This window comes from Myxocyprinus asiaticus, chromosome 33 (genome assembly GCF_019703515.2).
Source record: "Myxocyprinus asiaticus isolate MX2 ecotype Aquarium Trade chromosome 33, UBuf_Myxa_2, whole genome shotgun sequence".
NCBI lineage: Eukaryota > Metazoa > Chordata > Actinopteri > Cypriniformes > Catostomidae > Myxocyprinus > Myxocyprinus asiaticus.
Window position 1 is genome coordinate 18,896,742 of NC_059376.1, and position 17,884 is coordinate 18,914,625.

Below are 17,884 nucleotides of genomic sequence, written 5' to 3' on the forward strand. Positions count from 1 at the left end.
TTATGATGAGAACAGCCACACACGATAACACTGCCACACTGATAACTGTAGATTGAGTAAACAATCCCAGGTCAGATTCTTCCAGATCTGAAATTAAGGTGAAACCAATGACATTAATGAGAAATAATAAATGAAAATCTCTCAAGATTTGGACTGTAACAAACAGACATAGAAATATCACTGAAAGATTAGCACAATAGTTTTTTCATTTGTTGTCCATATATCTAAGAGGGTATTTACACTTCATGGGTTTTAAGTTACTACGGACAGCTACAGTACAGTATCAGATCATGGAAAGACCAAGTGTAAATGCCTTCCAAGATTCAACTGAAATGGATAGCAATCTGATCAATCAAACCACTTCCTGTGACTTAGACAAATGTAAATGCAATTGGTTTTTCAGGCCTATCAGTTATCTGGAATAACGGTACGTCAGACAAAGAAAATGCAGCACATAACACCTGTCGCCTTTTGTAATGCAAGTGTTGAAGCGATTTTAGCCTCCTCTTTTTAGTTTTTATGAGCCACATCTAGTGTAGTAAAATGTCAATGCCTGGCATTAGCATCCTCATGGAAGTCAATGGCATTATATTTGCATATAGTGTGGAAAAAGTTTAGGTTTAGGTTTAGAGGAAATTACCATTTGCAGAAACATTTATGTGTTCAAAGTGTTAAGAGGCCCTAAAGGCTGTTTTGTTTGATTGTTTTTAGGATTTCTTTACCAAACTTAACTTAAAGTTTGTTGTCCAGGCTGAGGTGGTTCATTGCACAGCTGTGGTTATGTCCTTTATGTAGCACCTCTGCACTGATCACTGATTACCTTATCCGGTAAGTTTTGTCTTCATTAGAGATAACCTCTCCTCCTGTGATCTGATCATCATCTGCAAGTTGATCGTCTCTGAACAGGGTCAGATTAATGTGACAGGGGTAAAAACCAGTTGCCAGGCAGGTGATTTGGACTCCTTAAATGTCTTCTTCAAGAGTCTGACTCTGGGTTTTACTACAGAAAATGATAATAGAAACAAAGCACAGTCTTACAGTTCCAGACCATTTGACTTTTGGCCTCTTTTTGCCACCAGTATTTTGTATTTTGAGTGAACTATTCTTTTAACTCCAAGTTTCTGCAATGGGATTGTCCCTGTAGTAAAATGTACTGTAAATTTGGATAAAAGTGTACCTTTTAAATGAATAATTATGCATATTAGTAATAACAATACACAAGCATTAGTTATGTTCTGTCAGCATTGTGGTCATTTTTTGTTCAAGTATTAATCAAAGTGAAGTGAAACATGCTGATTTGCTCACCTTTTCTCGTTACATTGTTCTTTTTCATGTATAGGTAACTCTGCAAATTTTAATGCTAACAGGATGATAAACATTTGTATACAAAAACTTCATATGAAGCTATTGTATCTGGTCTCATATTATCCGTGGTAATTTAATCTAGAAATTTGTTTTGTTCCACATCAAAGCTGAACTCCTCTTTATTTTGTGAATTTTAAGCATCCCATGTTACACCTGGCTTATCGTTGTTCAACAATTCACATCCAGCAAGTCTCTGATGGATATGTAAACCTTCAAAAGGGCAAAATACAATTAAAAAAAGACTGGTTAGCCATAGTTTCCACCATAATACCAAAACTACAATTATTGCTACTACAATAAAAGGCTTACAAAAACTTCAGACATTGTTTGAAGGAGATTAAATATACAGCAGTGTTGTTACCATGGTAATTTTGTTGTAGGTGATACAGTATATATAAATATAAAAATATCAGTAAGGCAACTTTTCCATTTGTGAAATTTCGATGGGCAGCTTGCTGTGTGATGGAGTCATAGTACATCACTTGCAGATCGTACAGCATCACTACAGCACTGAACTCAGGAGATGGTGTCTGTCTGATTATATATGTTGCAAAAGCTGTCAGAAAGTGAGAGCCTGTGGGAAATAGTAGCAAATATAATATTTCAAATAACAATAGAAATATGGTGTCATAAAGATGCCTTCTAATACAAAGGGTTAACAAGGCACATACAGCATGTGTTTCCACATTTCATAATACATTAAAGGAATAGTTCACCCAAAAATTAAAATTCTCTCATCATTTACTCACCCTCATGCCATCCCAGATGTGTATGATTTTCTTTCTTCTGCTGAACACAAAAAATAATATTTCAGCTCTGGACGTCCATGCAATGCAAGTGAATTGTGACCAAAACTTTAAAGCTAAAAAAAACAAAAACAAAAATAAAAAAAAACACAAAGACAGCATAAAAGTAATTTATAAGACTCCAGTGGTTTAATCTATATCTTCAGAAGCAATATGATAGGTATGGGTGAGAAACAGGTCAATCTTTAAATCTTTTTTTTTTTTTTTTTTTTACTATAAATTCTCCTACATGCCCAGTAGTTGGCAATATGAGTGAAGCATGTGAATCACCAAAAACAAAAGAAGAAGAATGTGGAAGTGCAAGTGAAATTGGACATTGTAACATTTTTTTGGAAAAGGAGGAAGCTGGGACCAGCTTAACAAACACGTAACACACTTTAATCACACTTTTCAGTCCTTATCCTTGATGTGCCAGGATGGCCTGGGAGTGGGAACAGGACGCGGGAGAGGAGAGGGAGAGGGGGAGAACAGAGAAAGAGAGGAGAAATCAGAGAGAGGAGAGAGAGAGAGGAGAGAGAGACGGCCTTGCCGGCCCCGGGTACGCCGTCGACTGGCCCTCAGCTCGTTGTACTGCTTCCGTCCGCGGTAGAAAAAGGACTTGAATATTGATCTGTTTCTCACCCAAACCTATCATATCGGTTCTGAAGACATGGATTTGGAGCCAAAAAAGCTCCGAAAAGCAGATAAAGGCAGCATAAAAGTAATCCATAAAACTCCAGTTGGCAATCCATGACTTCTGAAACAATCTAATCGGTTTTGGATTAGAACAGACCAAAATATACCTTTTTCACTATAAATCTTGACATCAACAGTCTACTTGTGAATCACGATTTCAAGCTCAATTATACTTCCTAGTGCCATATAACGCTCTGTGCATGCGTCAAGCACTAGGAAGTGTAATTGAACTTGAAATCATGATTGTGCCTAAAGACTGCAATAGCAAGATGTGAAGTGAAAAGAGTTGCATTCTGGTCTGTTCTCACCCAAAACCAATTAGATCGTTTCAAAAGATATGGATTAAAAACTGGAGTCTTAATGATTGCTTTCATGCTGCCTTTATCTGCTTTTTAGAGCTTTAAAGATTTGGTCACCAGATATTCTTTTAAAAAATCTATATTTAAGTTCTGTAGAAGAAAGAAAGTCATACACATCTGGGATGGCATGTGGGTGATAAATGATGAGAGCATTTTACATTTTTGGGTGAACTATCCCTTTAACTTGGCAGTTAATGTACTGTAAAATTGGCAGTTCAAAACAATAGATTATGTGACATGTAATAAGATAATTTGGTTTAATCACAAAAACTCAACAGAATGATTTCCTGTGTATAATATGTAAATATTAAATAGCGTAGAGTATAATAAACAGGAAATACTGGGGCTCATTGTCACACAGGGAAGTTGACACAAGGGTTATTTCAGTATCTATAAAGGTTATAAGGTTATTTCATGTGTTTCAAATATTTTAATTTTGCACAAATTATTCTCAAATTAGCAGGGGCATAGGAATGATCTGAAAACTGAGGGGGACATTCTAATACCCTGTCTACACTGGACGCGAGTGGCACGTTGAGTCAAAAGCAATACAATCCATTATAATCAATGTTGCTCTCTACGCCGGAAGTGTCCATTGCGGCATATTACATTGTGCTATCAGTAAATGGGTGTCCTGTTCCATTTTTGCACTGCACTCGCTGGCGCTATTACTGCCAACAACACAAATTAAATGTTTAGAAAGTTCGTGCTGATGTGTCCAGTTTAGACAGCCTCAAGCCGTTGCATCGTATTAACGGAAACGCCCGGTGTAGACAGGGTGTTCTCATCAGCCTCTCTTCACAATACAACACTTTTAAAGATTTTTTTATTATTATTTATTTTTATTTTTTTTAATTTTATGTTTTTAAGAATATATGATATCATTTGAGAGAAAGCATATCAACTGAACATTTAAGAAACATCAGCATTTTTTATGATAGAACTTTAATAATTAAAAAGTGATTTGGACCGTGGCATGATTGTTGGTGCCAGAGGAAAAGTTCAATCAGGCCCATGGAAGGAGACACTCTATAGCAGAGAGGGCTATGAGTGTGGAAACAACGTTTTCGCTGCATCAGCAAGTCCAGTGGCGTCCTGAAGCTGAACCACTCCAAAACCTGTGCTGTTGTAGTGGTTACTGCAATTCTCAACAACACTGCAGTCAGGGAACATGTTCAACTTCCTGAGGAGGAAAAGGGGGTTCATGCTAGTGCTGACAAAGATGATGCTGCCGATAATGATCATCAAGGCAAAATGCGTACAGAAGCAGAAGTCAGAACGTTTAATTCAGAATACAACAAATTATTATTTTAAATACAGTTATTATTTCATCTGACTGACATAACTTATGTTAATAAACATTTTGTGTAATTGCCTACCTTGGTCTATATTTTTCCCCCCCTGCAAATATTAATTGAAAGACTACTGCTATAACACATACTCAGACTCAAGGATGATGTTTGAACCCAAGCAGGTATTTATTGACACAAAAAGACTGCAGGTAAGTGATGACATGACAGTACTGGGTTGCAGTGGTGATAGTTTACATGAAGACTAATGCTGATAGAGATGGTGATTTTCCTTGAGGTGGAGGGTTTGCAACAACAAAGCTTGCATTGAGGAGATGGACACTGGAGTGGAAACATTTGGAGTAGAAGAGCCACTAGAAAGGCGCGGAATCATGATGGTATTTAACACTGGCAATACAAGTAAGTAAGTCTGTACACAAAGTTGAGACCAGACACAGAATGGAAAGGGAGTGAGGTTTATATAGAGGGGTTGATTGACGCAATAATTGGAGGCAAGTGTGGGTGATCAGTACTCAGGAGAGTGAGAGGGTTGAGTGAAATTGGTAGGTGGGTCAGAAGGATACATGACAGCTGCAAACAAGAAGCATACTGTATATTTGTTTTCTATAACAAAGCCTATTGAGAATATTCCATATTCTATTATATTCTACTTCTGTGAACATGACACAATAAAAATCTCATACAGAAATCAGATATATGGCCATGCACATATTTCTACAATTATTGTTCACTTATTTGGGCATACTGGCTATATAAAATTATACTGTGATTTGGGAAATATATTTTTTACATATATGAAAGTGTAATATTTTGAAATGTGAATTAATTAATTTTACACTTACATAGTGCTTTTCTTACACTATACTCAAAGTACTACAGATATGTTGAATATATGTACAGTACTGTACAGATAACTTTTTATATCAGTGAAAACCATTAGCACACATATTGTGTTTTACACATATAGCCATATGTGAAATTTCTCTTTGGGAATGTTGTAACAGATATTCGCTTGTAAATGATAAAATAACTCACTCTTTCTACACGAAAACGAAGCCAATCCTGCATACCAAATGGCATAAATAATGCCTTCGTAGGGCACTTCGAAGGGAGAACAACTGTGACAGGAAGATCATTTCAAACAGAATTTCCGATAAAAAATAACTTAAAAAGTAAATTGCATGATATTTGAACACCACAACTTTAAGCCTTCCAAACAGAGGCGTAGCCAGAACTTTTTTTCAGGGGTGGCCAGGTAAGACCCAGTGATTTTATTGAGGTGGCCAAAAAAATTCACTACTGACTGTGCCATGCTGCAACAAAAGCAAATTCGACAGATAGAAATTCTGTAAATTCTACAGAATTTATAGATCACAAATGTACACAATTTAAAGTTATTCATTTATTTCCAATGCCATACAAAAGAAGGAAAAAAATTATTGGCTGCATACCCAAGAAAACAAGGCTGGGTTGGTTTACTTGCTGTACCAATGTAGTCGCGAGTTCAGAACCCAACTTGATCCGCTTTTCCATGTTGCTGAATGTGCTGTTATGTACTGATCCTATGTTGGCATCGTTGGCACAGCTACATGTAGTTTCTTTTTCCACTATACTGCAGTGAAATCAGAAACCAGTGACCAAGCATCCCCACGTCAATAAATAATGCAATAAAGTTGGCTTGACGTTGGATGTTTTTGATTAACAAATAGTCGCAAATTTTGGGACGTCTCTAAAGATACAGCAACACTGGAGCATACAAATCCAAAACATTTACAAACATTTCCATAAAATAGAGTATACAACTTCAGTAACATTTGAAGCAAATTACTTAGTCATACAACCAACTCCAGAGTGCGCATAGGTGTCAGAAATAATGCACACCTTTTAGATTATTCATATAATAATAAAAAAAAAAAATTTAAATGTCCAGTTATATGTAAGAATTTCTATATTCATCAGTATTGTAATAGGCATTGGTATCGGGATCTGGATTTTATTTAGTGGAAAAGTGGATCAAGTTGTGTTCTGAACTCACGAGTACAGCAAGTAAAAACATGCATTAAACATCCACACCATTTTTTTTTTTTTTAGATATGCAGCCAATAACCTACAAACAAGGGAGTCTTAAATAATGCCTAATGACTCTGCTAACTAAATTCAGCTGACTCTATACATCTGTTAACGGACTATGATAATGGCCTACGTGGACAACACATTGTTTCCTAGAGCTGGCAGAAAATACTCAAAACAGACAAAAGCAGCGTATCTATCAACCACAAATAATAGAATATTGAGCAGCAGCCGTTGGAGTTGCATTGGAGTGACATCACCTCCCCTCTTCGAATGACTGGCTAGAGGAGGAGCTGTCGATCAAGAACTAGTGGACAAATGGGGACGCAAAACACCCCCTGATATACATGAAGATCTACTCACAAGTTTTGGAAAATCAAGTGCAGATCTTGGAAACAAAAGCAAAGAAAAATACAGCGTAAGCGTACAAAAGAAAAAACTGTCAGAGAGCACAAAAAACAGTAATATAACCAAGGAAAACATTAATTTGTTTGCAATTCTGATGACTTTAATTTTTGTTGTTTTTTTGCAGCATATTTTAAATGTGTTTATATATTTTTGATTCATGCTTGTTATTTTTTGATCTGTGCTTATTATTTTGATCTGTGCTTTTTTATTTTTGCACTTTTTATTTTTTTATCTGCGCATATTATTTTTTGATTCAAGTGTATTATTTTGATTCACACATTATTTTTGGATCCGTGACCACAATACATTTGGCGGGATTTTGATCAAATACACTGCAACGATCGTTGTATGACGTCACACCTCTACACACAGAGGTTTGTGCTGTGTGGGCGGTTTGCAGCTGTTCAGCCTGAATAGCACAGACTGTTTGGGTCATAGTGCGGCGAAAAAAAGTCACCTGTCTGTCAGTGTTGTCAAAAGTGCTTTGCACAACAGGGGTGGCCAGAGGGGTGGCCAAGCTTCAATCACGGGTGGCACTGGCCACCTATGGCCACCATGTAGCTACGCTCCTGCTTCCAGAGCTCTCACAGTGGATGGTGAAGTCTTTGAAAGCAATAGGGCATAGGGGTGATAAGTCTGAATAGACAACACCCCAGCTGCAGCGAAAGCAATGACATCTCGACACCATAAACTAACAAGGAACGATACCACAGGTAGAGAGCTGTAGTTCCAACTACACATTTGCGACACTGTTTGCGAATGTTCGCTGGAACTACGGTTTCGGGAAACATCGAATCGTTTAACTATGTTGGTAATGATGAAACTTGCGACGGTTGGCCAGCGATAGTTTTGGGAAACGCACACCTGTACAATTGTGGTGAGAAGAATATCATAACAGGATGCTATTCTGAGATGCGGGTTGGCGCTGTTTTGGCGGCATGAGGGGGACCTACACAATATTAGGCAGGTGGTTTTAATGTTGTGGGTGATTGGTATATTTAAGGTGTAAGAAAATTATATTTTTCATTACTAAATAAATAATAACAATTTATGGTCCGTTGTAACCGTAGTCTCATTTGAACTTGCAAAATGTATGTCAGGGTAAGACATGCTGGCATGGTGTACAGTAGGCCTACACTACTAAAGCTTGATATGAAACATCAAATATCTGTTTAAATTAATAGGTTTGATTAACTGTTCATTTTATTAACAGTAAAACAGGCTTTATACTTACTCTAATTAATAAACTAATACATACATTACCTTATGCATAGTAGGCTATAGGTAACGACTGTAGTAATATTCACGTTAACATTTTAGCTTATATTATAATATACATTATATTTAAATGCATTAATATTTTCACTTTTAGCAGCGAAGTATACAGCGCAAATTATGATGACGTAAGCGCTGCAGGCGCATCAGCCTATCACTGTAGAGGCAAGAAATGTCCCGCCCCTTATTGAAACAGCTTCTGTTGCGGTCCCGCCTCCCGCTGGTTTGCGCGGGTTTAGAGAGAATCTCTGAACACTTATTAAAAATAATAATAATAATAATCAGTCGTGCTGCGGCATCACCACAGTATTATTAAAAGTTATGGGTCAAAAGCCTCCTCGCTGTGCTGGCGGTCATTCGTATCAAAACTCGTTTTATGTGGGCATACGCAAAATCATTTGAAAGATAGGTGGGCACAGTTGCGGACTGGCCATCTGGAACCGGGACTTTTCCCGATGGGCCGGCCGCGAAACGGGGCCGAATGGGCCGCGATAAGCTGAAATGGGCCGCCGCGTTATGCAGAACGGGCCACAAAACGGCGCTGCGATATGCCGAAGGGGGCAGCCATATGCAGAAAAGGACAGCGACACCCCCACTCAGTGTTGCCGATTCCTATTGGGTGAAATAGACAGGTGTTGAGCACTTAATTACAACCCTAATACACCACATCAACAATAGATGGTGTAACAATCCACACAGCACCTGAGTGCTGGAAACAACTTCAAAACACCAAAATAACTAAGAATAAAATTATATATCCCTCTACAAAACGCAGGGCATCACACAGCATACATTTTTTAAATATGTAAAATATAACATCATCTTACCTTACAGTAGAGCCTGGATGACATCCTTGGGGGCTCTTCTTCTTCAGGATTTGCCTGCTTGCTTTCTGAGGAGTAGGATTCCATTGTGCCAATTATTCTGAGCATGCTGGAAGGCAGGGAGTACTGGTAGCATTTCTTGCCTGCAGTTTGAAGTCCGTATCGGATGTGCAAAATTGTTCACATTTAGGAGCGACAGACGATTTCTTAATTTAGTTTTAACTACATTAAAAACTGAACACGCGCTGCACTTGCGTTGCTGTGTGGCAGAGTAAGGAGGGTCAGTGCCAGATTACAAAATTATTTGAATGATTAGTCACCTGTAGCATTTCTGTAGGATTCTACTTCACACCAGAATTTCTCAGTGTTATCCACATGTTCCCTCTGGATGTGATGTATGTTATGCCACTGAATCTCAATTTGGTTGATTTCTTCAGGGGATGTCATGAACATTTCTGCACGGCACGAGCTGTTACGTATATTGTCAATCGTTAAGATAACTAGCTTTGATTTGTTGAACTCGGAGGTAGGGGGAGGGGGTAGGTAAAGTCTATGCATCAAAATACTAAATGACAGTCACTATAACCTTTAGGAACAGCAGGGAGTTGGGGGATAGGCAGGATCTAGGCCATTAGCTGCATACTGACAGTTTCTATAACCTATAGAAACAGAAGGAAGTTGTATGGTGTTACCTTTATTCAAGTATTATGTTTTAGATAATTATATTGTGTTTGAAACAGAAAGTCACTAGATTATCACCAGATTTTATTTAAAGTAGCTAAATTAGCTCTCTGTCGCATTCACATTAATAATTTTGCTGTCATGTCTAAAAAGTCGCCAAATCTAGCGACAAATTCGCTAAATTGGCAACACTGCCCCCATTCAACAACTTTTGGGCCAGAACCGAGGTTACGTACGTAACCTTGACATTGCGTTTATTAACACATATAGGGAACAGAATCCCATCAAGCTGCACTACATGACATAACCGCCCAGAAAGGAAGCATAATGCTGCTGTCTCATGGGACGGCGACCGACATGAGTATACCACAGTGAGTGACCGTCGTGTTGGGCCAGGAGGGGAGCACTCAGAATGAATATTTGAACTATAGTCATATAATATGAATTAACTCCACAAACCCAGTCGGAAATTGAGTTTATTTATAATGTAAGTGCTTGTGACTTATGGTAAATTACAACGGCCTGAATGCAGGCAGTTGTGTAAAAAGATGGGGAGCTCGTCCTTAAAGGGAGGAGCATAAGTATACATTTGGTCAATGAATATCAAGCACTCGTTACGTCTAGGTTGTAAAACATTGCGAATGTGTTTTGAGAAGGTGTTGTAAGGACACACCATTCGCCCATCCAATGAGGAGGCCATACCTCTAGTTGAGTGTGCTTTAACACCAATTCATAACTCATAATCCAGGGCAATTGCATTGACAATCCAGTGAGAAAGTCTTTCCTGAGATGGACATTCCTTTCGTGCATCCTCCATAGCATATAAAGAGCTGATCAGACAGTCTGAACTGGCGTGTGTGCTCAACGTATGCGTGTAGCGCCCGCACAGGGCAAAACAAATGCAATGATTGTTCCTCATCTGAATTAAATGGAGGAGGGAAGAAGGCCTGAAGGTGAACCACCTGTGCTCTGAAGGGCGTGGTTAGGACCTTAGGCACATAGCCTTTTCTGGGTTTGACAGTGACTTTTGAAAGTCCAGGGCCAAACTCCAGACATGAATTGTCAATTGATAGTGCATGCAGGTCAACGACCCATTTTATTAAGGCCAGAGCCAGCAGTAGTGTGGTCTTAACGGAGAACATGCGCACATCAACAGAGTCCAAAGGCTCAACGGGGGGGACCTGCGAGAGCTTTTAGGACTAATGTTAAGTACCAAGTCGGGACTGTGGCTGGCTGAGGTGGGTTTAATTGTCTTGCTCCTTTAAGGAACTTTATGATTAAATCATGTTTGCCTATAGTGTGCGTGATACGCAGATATAGTCGCCACATACACTTTGAGCGTTGACGGAGTGAGTCCTGCATCTAATCGCTCTTGAAGAATTATGAGAATTTCATGTATGGGGCAGTTTACTGGGTCTTTGCCATGTGAGAGAGACACCAATCAGTGAACACATTCCATTTTAGCCCGTAGAGGTGTCTTGTGTGTCTCGACAGAGTGAATCGGGCACACCAGGGGAAAAAAATTTGTGGGCCATTGCATCCACTCCCAGCGGGGCTTGGGACTTCGAGTACCAGAGGGGACAGTGGGTATTCCCCACTGAGGCAAACGGATTGTTTTCTACTTTGCCGAATATTTCCCAAATCCTCAATGCAGTTTAAGGATGAAGTCTCCATTGACCCGGTATCACCCCTTGGCGTGACAATAGGTCTGTGCCGTAATTCAGGCGGCCTGGGACATATGTCACTCTCAGGTAGAGGAGATGACGCTCGCTCCATAGGAGGAGGTTACGCGTCAGTCTCAACAGTGGCGGTGAATGAATTCCGCCTTGGTGGTTTATATATGCCACAACTGTCATGTTGTCTGAGCGAACCAGGACGTGACAGTTCACTATTTCTGACTGAAAAGCCTTTAAGGGTAGGAATACAGCCAATAGCTCTAGGCGGTTGATGTGCCACACTTTCTTCACACCAGTCCAGGTGCCGAAAGTCGGGCATCCATCACACACCCAACTTGTGTTAGAAAAATCCGTAGTCACCACTTTCCACCTGACAACCTGCCCCAATGCGACACCTCGCTGGTAAAAGGCAGGAGCTGTCCAGGGTGCTAAAGCAGCTATACCGCGGCGGTATATAGGGATGTGCATGCGCCCTTGGTGCTAAGCATGCCGTGGCACACGGCACTTGAGCCAGCATTGAAGAAGACTCATGTGTAAGAGACCTAATGGAATGCTACCGCGATAAATCCCAATGCTTTTTGAAACAGCTTCAGTAGAAGTGTTCTCCCAGTTTGAACTGAGACAGACACTGAAGAATGGCATGAATTTGCTCGCTCGTGAGGTGCGTGCACCCGCTCGTGGAGTTGAGGCGGACTCCCAAAAAGGAGATTTGTTGGCTGGGGAAGAGCCCAGTTCACATTGAGGCCCAAGCTGTTTAGATGTTGAAGCTGACATAACAGAGCCTCTGAATGTGCCAGTAACAGCCAATCATCGAGGTAGTTCAAGATGCACACGGCGCTCAGTTTCAGAGGGGCGAGAACTGCATCGATGCACTTTGTGAACGTGCAAGGAGCCAGAGACAGTCCGAATGGCAGGCCTTTGAATTGATATGCTGTTCCCTCGAACGCAAATCTCAAAAACATCCTGTGATGTCGTACAATTTAGATATGAAAGTATGCATCCTTCAGATCTATCAACACAAACCAAGCGTGTGGGCATACATGCGATAAGATCTGTTTCTGAGTAATCATTTTAAATGGCCGCTTTGTGAGTGCGCAATTCAAATGTCTCAGATCAGCCGAAGCCCACCGTCTTTCTTTGGGACAAGAAAATAACTGCTGTAAAACCCTTTTTGGGCTTGACAATTTGGCACAACCTCTATCGTGCTTTTCACGAGGAGATTGTGTATTTCGGCTCATAACACTGGCACGTCTTCGGACGAAACCATGGAAGACAGAACGCCGGGGGTGGCCGGTGTGCAAATTGTATCATATAACCATGTTCAATCGTTTTTTGCACCCATTCTGAAATACCCGTTAGGGCTCGCCACGCGTCTGCATAACGGGACAGAGGGAAATTTGGTTTGCTCACCGTATGATATAATGCATTGCTCACCATAGGGAAGTGGTTGCACATAATGTGTGTGCTTTGAAGAGGAAAAGGGCTCTTTATTGAGAATGTGTGAGCATCTTGTGCATTTGCTGTATTCTTTTTTGCATTCATTGCATTTTTTATTGCATTTATTTGAGTGCAAGACACAGAAACAAGATTTTGAACAGTACTGTGAACAACAATATTCCTTTCCTGACAAACAGCAGTGGGGAGATGGGGAACAGTGTTTTGTGTCTCTAATCAAGCCTTCTTTGGAGCAGACCCGGAGGGAACCATGGGCTCTGCTTTCCACTTCAAAAGGCTGTGCCCATCAGGAGCGCTTTTGCTGCGTGGGGGGTTTGTTCTGTCGGTGCAAGGCGGCCCTGATACAGCTGCTTCCACCGATGTTACGGCGGCGGCAGATGCCAGCGCTGAGGCAGCAGGTATGGGGCTTTTAGTCAGGCGCTGTCTCGAAACAGAGCGAGGGCGAACCAGCTGTGATGTACTCTGTTTGTGCATAAAGTGTCTCATAGACTGTGACTGCTCATAGTCACAATGTAATGCTCAGCAAACGTATTCATAGAGCCGTCAAAGAGGCCAGCTGGAGACACTGGAGAATCCAAAAGAGTGGCTTTTTCCCTATCACTAATTTCTGTGAGGGTCAGCCATATATGTAAATCCAGAACAGCCAGGTTGCCCATGGACTTGCAGATGGCCTGCGCAGTGACTTTCGTGGCATGCAGTGCTAAGTCTGTAGCGGTGCGGAGCTCTTTGAATGTCTCTGGATTGAAGCCTTGCTTTTCCATTTGCTTGAGGAGCTTGGCTTGAAATACCTGGAGCACCGCCATTGCGTAGAGTGCTGATCCAGCTTGTCCTGCCGCTGAGTAAGCTTTTCCAGCCTGTGCGGATGTTTGTCGACATGGCTTGGAAGGATGTATGGGGTGTGATTTCCATGCCGTTACTTGCTGGGCAGAGGTGTGCCGCTACCGCCTCCTCCACAGTGGGTAGTTGGGCATAACCATTTTCTTTCCCGTGATCCACATTAGAGGAGATGGCGTCACTGCGTGAGCGTGCTGAGAAGGGTGCGCGCCAGGACTTAGTTCGTTATGAACTTCGGGGAAGAATGGGGCAGATTTGCGGAACATGGCCACTTGACGGCATCCGGACTGCAGGAACCATTCATCGAGGTGAGACTGTTCAGGTTCCTCTGGGGTAGACCACTCAAGGTTAAGCTCTTCGACCCCCCCTTGTAAGGACATGGAGCATCTACTTGTCAGTGGCTCGTGCACCTTCTCGCCCTCACTGGGGGGAGGGGCGGCAGCATCATCCACTGACCACTCGCCTGATGCAGCGAAAGACATGACATCGTCATTATCATCCCCAGCATCAGAACCGCTGAACAAGAAGAGGGCCGGAGCTCGTCTCGCACATAGCGTATCAAAAACATGCACTTCGTGGAGATTGAGGGGCTCGTGGGACATGTAACGGCATGAGGACCACTTCAAATTCATCCTGCTCGACCTCGCAGCCCCGCCATGCCTCCTCGTGTGAATCCTTGGGTATCACAAAAGAGGATGTTGGTAGGACGAGTGAGGCTGAATCGTCCCTCAGAACGAGGGCGATTCGTGAGTGAATTGTCTTGAGACTCATGCCTAGACAGTAAACGCAGCTCTCATGCTGATCTGACGGCAGGATGTGCCACCTGCACAAGGAACACTTACGGAACGACATCTTTAAAAAGGCGCAAACACGTAAGTGACTCTTACAGGCCAAAACAGGCGGGGCTCAAACACCGTAGCCAATATTAGAACATTGCCATTATTGTAGAGAGGTCATGTAAGAAGGCACTCCCCATATGCGTTAATAAACGCAATGTCAAGTGTACTGAGTCGTAAAGGAACCTGAATGTCTGTCCCCTTCAGTTTTTTGGCTGGTGGTTGAACATGAAACATTACTGGTCATTCAGTGTTTCAGTGAAAAAAGACAAACAATAAAGAGGTCAGATTTAAAACTCACTGAAAGTTAAATTGTAAAATGTTTTCATCTTTTTAACAACATTAACTAAGATGACTAAGCTGTTTGCTCTCGACTTATCTCATGTAGATTGCAGCTCAGACTCTGTCATTGCTGGCAGGCTGTTGGGCTCAATTCTCTCATGATTTACTCACCCTCTTGGCATTAGGGATGGGCAATACCACTTACTTTCTTTTTGATCTGATACCAATAATTTCAAATCCAATATCGTCGATACTGATACCAATACCATTACTTCTATTAAATAGATTTTTTTGCAATTTCTTGGGATAAAATGGGTAATTTAAAATATTATTGTTAGTCATAATTCAAGTATTTTAATTATTTTTTTACATTTGTGAGCCTAAACAGAAAATTATTAGACTTCTGTTTTGTTTACCATTACAAAAATTAACCATGGTTTCAGTACAGTAACTATAGTTAACCATATTTAGTTAAACCATAGTTACCACACAATTAACCATGGTTACTACTACGATATTTCTGTAGTAAAACTAAGGTTTCAGCCCCCCCACCCCCAAAAAAAACATGGTTACTACAATATTACTTTAGTAAAACCATGGTTAACTATTTTTTTTAAATTACTTATTAACAACAATTACACACAATTATAAGAAATAAGAAATGTCACCTTTAGATATGTTGTTATTTTAGCATTAATTTTCTCCAGAAGCAGTGGTATAGTAGTGTCTGAAGAAGTGGGCATACTGTGAATTTATGAAAGATCCCCATCAAAAAATAAATATAAAACATGCACCCGATCTCTAAAATTAATTTACATTTATATCCAGTACATATGTAAAAAGTGTAAGAAATTTATTTTTTCCATTAAAAAAAGGACTGTTGTAATTATAGTCCCACATAAATTTACAAAATGTATATCAGGGTAATCTTGCTGGCATGGTGTAGAGTACACTGTTAAGACCCATGGTATGGTAACTTGATGTTAAATATGTATTTAAATTAATAGGTGTCATTAATGTTGCTTTCATTAGGCTACAATGAAAATTGTTAAAACTTTATTATTACTCTAACTTCATAATACGCAATAAACTACTAAGTATTGTACCTAATATAAGTGTAGTAATGTTCACTTTAACACATTATCTAGAATTACCGTATAGCCTACATAAAAATGAATGGTTATTTGTTTTATTTGTGTACTATTATGTGCTTTTCTGTGTATAGTGAAATTGTTTTCCTGCTTAGAAATATAAATTGAAATGATATCACGAGATAAGGCACCACCGTCACCAGTAAAAGGCAAAAAAAAACTGCATCAAAAACTAGCAGGGGTGCAAGAACATGCAATATTTTCACAAAGTTTCATTGCGTAGTTAAATTTAAATGTATATATACGTGTAGTGGGGAAATACATTTACAGTGCAAATTATGGTTACTCCTTGTGCATTAGACGCTGGAAATGTCCCGTCCCTTACTGAAACGGATAATAATTTAGGTTAGAAAATATCCAATCGTGTCAGAAATGAACATTCTGATTGGTGGATCAGCTTAGTCGGACTGTCTGTATTGCCAGTTCAGTCAGTTGCTCTCCCTGAGAGAGAATCTTTGTACACTTGAAAAAAATATACATGTATATATACACTATACTGTATATACACAGTTCACTTCAATTCAATTCAATTCAATTCAATTCAGTTCATCGCGTTAGCAGTTTGAAAACGTTCCGGGTTGTTGTTCTGGCGGCCATACATATCATCACTTATTTTAGGTAGTCACACACAAAATCCTAAGAAAGATAGGTGGGCATAAGGTGTATGCCTGAGTATGCCCTAGACTACACTACTGTCCAGAAGCTGTTTTTCTATCATTACCTCTACAAGACACTGATCTCTCTTGTTTGAACAAGCCTTGTGACTTTCAGCATTTATGCATGTTAAGATGAGCGGAAGAAGAAATAGTTCCCATCATGCAAGTATTTGTTAATATAGCCTAATCCTTTTTATTTCACTTTGAAGCTTATGATTATTGTTCATGTTCATGGTAATCAAATAATAATATAGTCTATAGTCCTTAGTTTAAATTGTTATTTTTTGTATCAATATTTTTGTGTGAGGATCGATTATTATTGATACTTTAGGATCGATCTGCCCATCACTACCTGGTATTCCAGATGTATATGACTTTCTTTGTTCTGCAGAACACAAATTAAAAATTTTAAAAGAATATTTCAGCTCTGTAGGTCCTTACAATGCAAGACAATGGGTGCCAAAATGCTCTAAAATCCACATAAAGGGAACATAAAAGTAATCCATATGAGCCATTTTATCATAATGTTTTCTCCTTGAACAATAATGGGTGATATGCACAAAGTATGTGAATCACCAAAAACAGAAGAAGAATGTGAAAGTGAAGTGGAGAATGACTGAGCAGGAAGGAAAATTTACAGTTAAAAAGGACTTAAATATTGATCTGTTTCTCATCCACACATATCATATTGCTTCAGAAGACATTGATTTAACCACCAGAGTCGTCTGGAGTACTTTTATGTTGCCCTTAAGTGGATTTTGGAGATTCAACATTTTGGCACCCTTTCACTTGCATTGTATGGACTTACAGAGATGAAAAATTCTTCTAAAAATCTTTATTTGTGTTCAGTAGATGAAAGAAAGTCAAATACATCTGGGATGGCATATGGGTGAGTAAATGATGAGAGAATTTTCATTTTTGGTAAAACTAACCATTTAGGTATTTAAACACTCAAGTACACCTAAAATGTATTTAAATGTCAGTGCATTTAAAAAATCTTTTTTTCTAACCTCTGTTTTTTTAAATGGCACTTTTTTGCCACTATTAGCACTATTTTGTTATCTGCAATGCTATAAATGCAATAGCATGGTTTGCATGGTGGTGAAAACCGCTACTGGCGACAGGTTCCTCCCACCTGTTGCGAAGCAGCTCCTCTTGGGAGACAGGCAAGGCCCACAGTGTAGTCTCTTGTCAGCAGCTTCTCGATATTTAAAGGAAATA

General features: G+C 39.8%; 1 pseudogene; it reads right to left on the bottom strand.

Moving 5' to 3' along the window:
• Nucleotides 1-732: 732 nt before the first annotated feature.
• Nucleotides 733-9,179, bottom strand: LOC127424597 (uncharacterized; annotated as a pseudogene).
• Between the last annotated feature and the right edge of the window lie 8,705 nt (nt 9,180-17,884).